Below are 6,834 nucleotides of genomic sequence, written 5' to 3' on the forward strand. Positions count from 1 at the left end.
ATGCGGAAAGAGTGTGCGGCGAATTCCACTGATGGCAGCCCAATGGCCTCAATCGCCTTGCGCATGACCCTTGTGAACTGGTGTTTGGTAAGGTTGGAGCCATCAGCGTGTATGAAGAAGGGGCCGCCTGTTTTTTGCCTTAGGCAGAGGAACTTCCTGGCGTCCTTAACTGGGCATGGACCGGCCCTACTCGTAGCCTGTAGACGGACCAGGGCCCCTCGGCCATGCTGGTTAGTCTTTGAACTACGGATTTTCAGGATGACCTCAGAGCTAGACAATGACACGTCCTCCAAGAGGAGCCCCCTATTGAAATTGGCCGGATGGTTGTCGCAAACGACCTCGCCTATGTAAAGGGCGCCGAAGAAAGCGAAGGAAAATGCTGAGGAAAATAACCTGGCCTCGTACCTGGACCAACAGATAACCCTGAGCTTAGTACGTAATTGCGCAAGTATGTCGAAAGTTATAGGTCTTCTGCCATCCCTGCTGGGAGGGTGAGATCTGCGCCACCCCTCTAGCATCTTCCGCACCACGAAGTGTGCGCAAGGGTCTACTGAAAACAGAGCTTTGGAAAAGAATGATATCGCTGCCGAGTGAATGTTGAGGGTTTTGGGGGCCCGACCTAAATCGTGGAGACGCACCATGTACTCAATAACCTCTGACTTAGATGGGGGTTGCCCGGTTTAAACCGTCCCTTCTTTTGTCTAAATAGTGTGAAATCTAACCAAGCCTTGTTATAGGATCTTAACGTAGAGGGTGCGATTGATGACAATACTCCCTTTATAGCTTCTCGTTGCCAATACTCCAGAGGTGCTCCGGAAACGGCTGCGGCAGCTGCTGCGCATCCGGCGCCAATGAGCGAAAGCGTTCCATCTGGAAACGAGACAACGCGTCCGCAATGTCGTTATCAATACCCGGTACAAATTTGGCAGAAAAACATAAGTTAAGCTGAAGGCAGGATAAGACAAAGTAACGTAGTAAAGATGCTACTCTTGGGGAGCGAGCGGATTGTCCGTCCAGAAGCATATTCTACGGTCCCTAAACTGTTCTGCCCACAGATGGGTTGCTACAACAATAGGGAAGAATTCTAAGAACGTCAAATCACGAAGAATGGGCTTTCCCTGCCATGCAGCAGGCCAGCGCTGTGCGCACCACTGTCCTCTAAAGTAGACGCCAAAACCCAGAGACCCTGCTGCGTCTGAATGCACCTGGAAGTCTGCATGCAGGGCCAAACTATCCTGCCATAATGAAATCCCGTTATAGCCATCAAGGAACTGGAGCCAAACCTGAAGATCAGATTTTACTGCTCTTGAAAGGTGCACCCTGTGATGTGGCAACCTTAGACCTGCGGAGAGTTTAGCTAAACGACCACAAAACGGACGACCGGGGGGAAACTATCCGGCATGCGAAGTTGAGGTGACCCAAGAGTGATTGAATTTGCCTCAGGGTCACCTTCTTTAGGGGCAAAAGCTGAGAAATGAGCTCCTTTAGGGCCATCAGCTTTTCAGCAGGTAGGCGTGATGTTTGAGTGATGGTGTCAAGCTCAATACCCAGGTAAGTCATAGTGGTGACGGGGCCCTCAGTCTTCTCTTCTGCTAAAGGAACGCCCAGTTCGTCAGCCAAGGATTTAAAAGCCCGCAGCAGAGCGTCGCAATCCAGTGCGTTATTTGCAACCAAAATAAAGTCATCCAAATAATGCCCCACCCCTTCGGAGCCTGTTTTAAATTTTAGTGCCCATTCGAGGAAGGTGCTGAAGGTCTCAAAGGCAGCACAAGCGATCGAGCACCCCATGGGCATAGCTTTGTCGATAAAATAAGAGCCCTGGAATTTAAACCCTAGCCAACGATAGTCCTCTGGGTGGACTGGGAGGAGGCGAAAGGCAGATTCGATGTCGCATTTGGCCATGAAGGCGCCCTTACCAAAACCCCTGACCAACTTCACGGCCTGATCGAAAGAGGCGTACTTCACCGTGCAAAGTTCTTGAGGGATAGCATCATTAACTGAGGCGCCTTTGGGGTAAGACAAGTTGTGTATTAACCAGAATTCGCCAGGCACCTTTTCTGGAACGATGCCGAGTGGTGAGATATGAAGCTGATCAATTGGAGGGATTACAAATGGACCAGCAACCCTCCCCGCAACGATTTCCTTCTGTATCTTTTTCCAAGCAATGTCTGGTCTCTCTAAAACCGATTTTTGGTTAGGGGGGCAACTGGAGTTGGGAGTGAATGCTACCGGAATTCTGAACCCTAAAGAAAACCCTTCCCCTAGAAGAAGGGCAGCCTGCTTATTGGGATATAATTGCAAAAGGGATCTCAGGGGTGGGAGCTTAATTGGTGAGCGGGCTAGGGCCAGCGACAAATTAGTAGCGATTCCCTGCTGCTCCTTGGGCGGGTCCTGTTGTGCCGGCGGGGGCACCCCGGTTTCCCTGATGTGGGTGACCCCTGCCGCCACGAAAGGGCTGAAGCAGTTAACAGCAGGGTGGTTGCCTGCACACTTGTCGCATTCATGCAAGTACTTACAAGAATCGCGCTGGCATACTCTATTAAAGTCCCAGCATTGCTTGCGACGCTTTGAGTCCGCCTTACCAGATTTTGCTTGGTCGTGCGTTTTCTTTTCAATGTTGGGGCCCACGTGTTCCATCCAGCAGTTATTATCTCTCTGGTCCCAGCGTGTGGAAGACAGGAGTGAGGCGTTCCTACGGAATTCCTCATCATACGAAATGGCGGCCTCATCTCCAGCCAGTTACCGGGCCCTTCTCACGTGTGCAAGATATGATGCAAGGTGCAAGCCCCTCTTAGGGTAACATCCCACCACTATCCCCATGAATACCTGGTAACCATTGAGCCAGTTCTCAAATGTACGCTCCACTCGGGGGGACCTGTACCTTTTCTTACCATAATACCGCTTTTTCTCACCTTTTCCCTTTAATTGAGCCGGCGGTAGCAAGGTAAACAAGTCTACATAATCCCCATTCAATATCTTGTTCCTCTTTCTCTTAGAGAGGTGATTGCCCAGGATGAAATCGGTGGCAGAGTGCATTGAGACTTTTACGTCCTCAACCAGCGCCCCATCTTTCCACTCGAGGGTACCGTTAAAGGTTTTTCAGTGGGAATTAGCCCTCCTCTCATGCACCCACAGAGGAACTCCGGTCTGTTCACCCTCCCCCCAATAAGTCTCCATGGGAGCGTCACTATCACCCTCTGAAGAAGAGGTACCTGTTTTGTCGTCAGAATCAGATGGGTCGCTCCTCCTGCTCCTCTTGCTCACATGCTTCTTCTTCGCCTTGCGTTTACCCCCTCGTTTGGCGTTGTCCCGTGGTGTTGGATCACTGTCCGCTGGAACAGCCTGCTGCGGCGGAATCTCATCCTCCGAAGAGGACTCCTCCGAAGGGCTAGGCGGGGCCACAGGATCCTGGAAGATACTAGGAACACCAATCCCCTGATGGCCGGGATTAGAAGGTGCTTTAGATTTTTGAGAAGCAGCCCTTGGCTTTTGCGCCCCGGATCTAGTCTTGCGCCCAGCAACCTTGGATTTCTGGGTGTGCGAGGTCTGTGAACATGTTTGGGGCCGCTTAAGCTGATCTCTGCCCTGATGTGACGTACTCGCCACGGCTGTTGATGGACCAGCCTGGCCCTGCTGGCTGGGGGGGGGGGTGTCCGGGATGCAATCCTGAGATACCTCAACGATGTTGGGATTTGGAGCCACAGGAGGGCTGCATTGTGTGTAAAATGTTTGCTCGATTGAGGCAGCTGGGGGTTGCCCCTATTTGCCATGATAACCATCTCTTTTATGTGTGAGAATGCAGGTGCGTATGTCTAAAGTAAGGGAGCGAGATAGGGCCCGTTCAGTATTGGTAAAGGCGCGTGATCCTTAATTCAACCACCCCTGTTAATTAACTTAAGGACATAAATTATATTTTAATTGAACTGCTCTTTAACCTGAATCAATTCCTCTGTTAACTGAATAATTAATATTGAATAACTGAAGTCTGAGTTAAGCCCTTTAGCACTTTAGCAATTTCCCAAATATATATTTAATAAGTAATGAACTCAGTAAATGAGGGCAGTAGCAGAAAGGCAGTAATAGAAAGGCAGACACGGTGTGTCTGATGGTGTCAGGCCTGCTCGGCTTCCCTTAGATTAAGACGCCACCCAGTGTACTGCTAAGGTTCAGTGCTCCAGCCCAAAAAGCGATATCACTAAAAGCAATGCTTAAGTATAATAAAGATCAGCCGTGCAGGACAATATCCACGGATCGCCTGCCATGAACAACACTGATTTACTATCAATACAGACCAAAGACTGACAGCACAGGGTGGGGTGGGGAGTGTAAGCGGGGGGGGGGGTAGAGCGGGAGAGGTAAGGGGGCGGGTGTTGGGTGAGGGGAAGGGTAGGCAGGCAGCAGATGGATTGGGGAGGGCAACTTAAAAACCTATCAATAAATCAAGCAAATCAGTAGACCAACAAAGGTAGATTAATGAGAGGCAATCCTATCAATGAACGAAGCAAAGTGGCAAGGCAGGCAAAGGTAGATAAATGAGAGGCAAACGATAGGAGCAAGCAAAATTGGGGAATCAGCGCCAGCTGCCCCCGTGGTACCACAATTTAGTATCCCAAGAGGCCGTCAGCAGCCTGCGGGTCTCGGAGTGCCTCACCTAAGATGGCGCCCGGAGAGGCTCACGTAGCCAAACAAAATGGCGCCCGCCTACCTAGTTGCCTCGGCAACCGTATCACAAGAAAAGCCAAATAATAAGCTAAAATATTACCAATAAATCGATCTGCGATTTGGGGACAACGCGAAGCAACACACAATTTGGAATACAGCCACCTGGCCCCGGATCCGAGGATGCGTTAAGCAATCGCCGTAAACAGCTAAACGTAGAAACAAGCCTGCCCTCCCAAAGCCGATACTACAAAGCAAACCTCCTGTGAGCGCTGAAGCAGCTCACGCGAGCGAACCGACGTGGAGGGCAATGTAATATACGGCGGCGCGAGCTCTCAGTCCTGCCGGCTGGCCTCCGGACTGGGAGGTACTCCGCTTGCGGCTAAAATCCAACAATGAGGGATGCAGCTTTGTTAAAGGAAGGATGAGCTCCAATAAGGGTGAGCAGATGCTCCGAGAAACTAAGGCCCTTGCCGGTCAGAAGCTAAAATCACAGTGACGAAGAGGGAAGACCTCAAACCGCTGCTGCTGGGGAACGAAAGGGGCGAGCCAGAGCTACCCCGACCTTAAGTGAACCTGGGAGGGCCCGCCCCTTGCGGCCGCTGATTGGCTGCCGCTGTGGGCGGTGAATATTGATGAGCTGGGGGGGAATCCCTGCTTCTTGCGGGCCGACGCTAGCCCCGCAAGATTGTTGAATGGGGTCGTGAGCCCACAACCCCACCCCCTCTCTAGATCAGGAGTGGCTTTCCAACCACTTCTTGTTTATCCTTGCCCACAAACCTTTGGAAAGTGCCTAGAACGTACAGTACACTGTTGATTCCTGCAACTAACTTGGAAGATCAATGAGTTTAGTAGTGTTTCAATCCTTAAATTTTGACATGACAAACATTATTTTGCATTCCTAGAAACTGAAATGACACAGCCATCGGTCTGTGGGCCTTGTCCGAGTTTTTCATTTCTTCATTTGCCTTTCATGTATGTGTGTTCTCGGCCAGCGAAGGCATTTGCTCTGGTACACTTCCCACAGTGTACTGTGCTATCTGGAACATCTGGTAGAGATCAGCCAGATTCAACTATCCTGTGTACTTTAAGTACAATGTGCGATTATGTGCTCTGCTTAAGGGTTTCCTGTGTGCCCTGAATGCGTTTCTAATGTGCAGGAGCTTTGCGTACCTATATGTTGGGAATACTTTCTCTGGCAATCACACATTGAGAGCTGCTTCTGAATACTAGTTGCTGAAAATAACTGGAGGGGAGAAGACCCTTGTGCTTTGGTCCTTCAAGCCAGTTTCCCACAGGAATTTGGCTGACTCTTGTGATAACAGGATGCTGGACCGGATTGGTCATTGGCCTGATCCTGCAGTCTCTTCTCATCTTCTTAATTTTGCAATCTAAACCAAATTCTGAAATTCTAAACATGGTACAGTTGTACCTTGGTTGACGAATACCTTAGTAGTCTAACCTTTTGGCTCTCGAACGGCTCAAACCTAGAAGTGAGTGTTCTGGTTTGCAAACATTCTTTTGGAAGCTGAATGTCTGGTGGGGTTTCCGTGGCTTCTAATTGGCTGCAGGAAGCTCCTGGAGCCAATTGGAAGCCACGCCTTGGAAGTTGAACCTTTTTGAAGTAGAAAGGACTTCCAGAAAGGATTCCATTTGGCTTCCAAAGTATGATTGTATTACTAAATATTTTGGACATTACCTTTACCATTATGAAATGTAATCTCCATGTTCATTCAGTGAAACCTGGCAGCAACTCAACAAGATAAATTTGTGCATTTGCAACAATAAAACTGTGATCCTTTATGGGTCTACTCAGAAATCAGCACTGCTGAGTTCAATAGAGCTGATTCCCTGGTCTCTTCAATACATAACAAAACAGAGGACATTGTAAGTCCGTCCTTCTTCATTAGGTGGGGGAAATGCATTTAATCTTTCAGGAACCCTGAGACTCAGTCACTGCTCCCATTGTTCGGTGCAGCTCCTGCCCATTTAGTAGTTCAAAAGCATGTTAAGTGCAAGTAGATAAATAGGTACCACTCCAGCAGGAAGGTAAATGGCATTTCCGTGAGCTGCTCTGGTTTGCCAGAAGTGGCTTAGTCATGCTGGCCACATGACCTGGAAGATGTCTGCTGACAAACGCCGGCTCCCTCGGCCTATAGAGCAAGATGAGCGCTC

This window comes from Podarcis bocagei (assembly GCF_964188305.1).
Source record: "Podarcis bocagei genome assembly, chromosome: 3".
NCBI classification, from domain to species: Eukaryota; Metazoa; Chordata; class Lepidosauria; order Squamata; family Lacertidae; genus Podarcis; species Podarcis bocagei.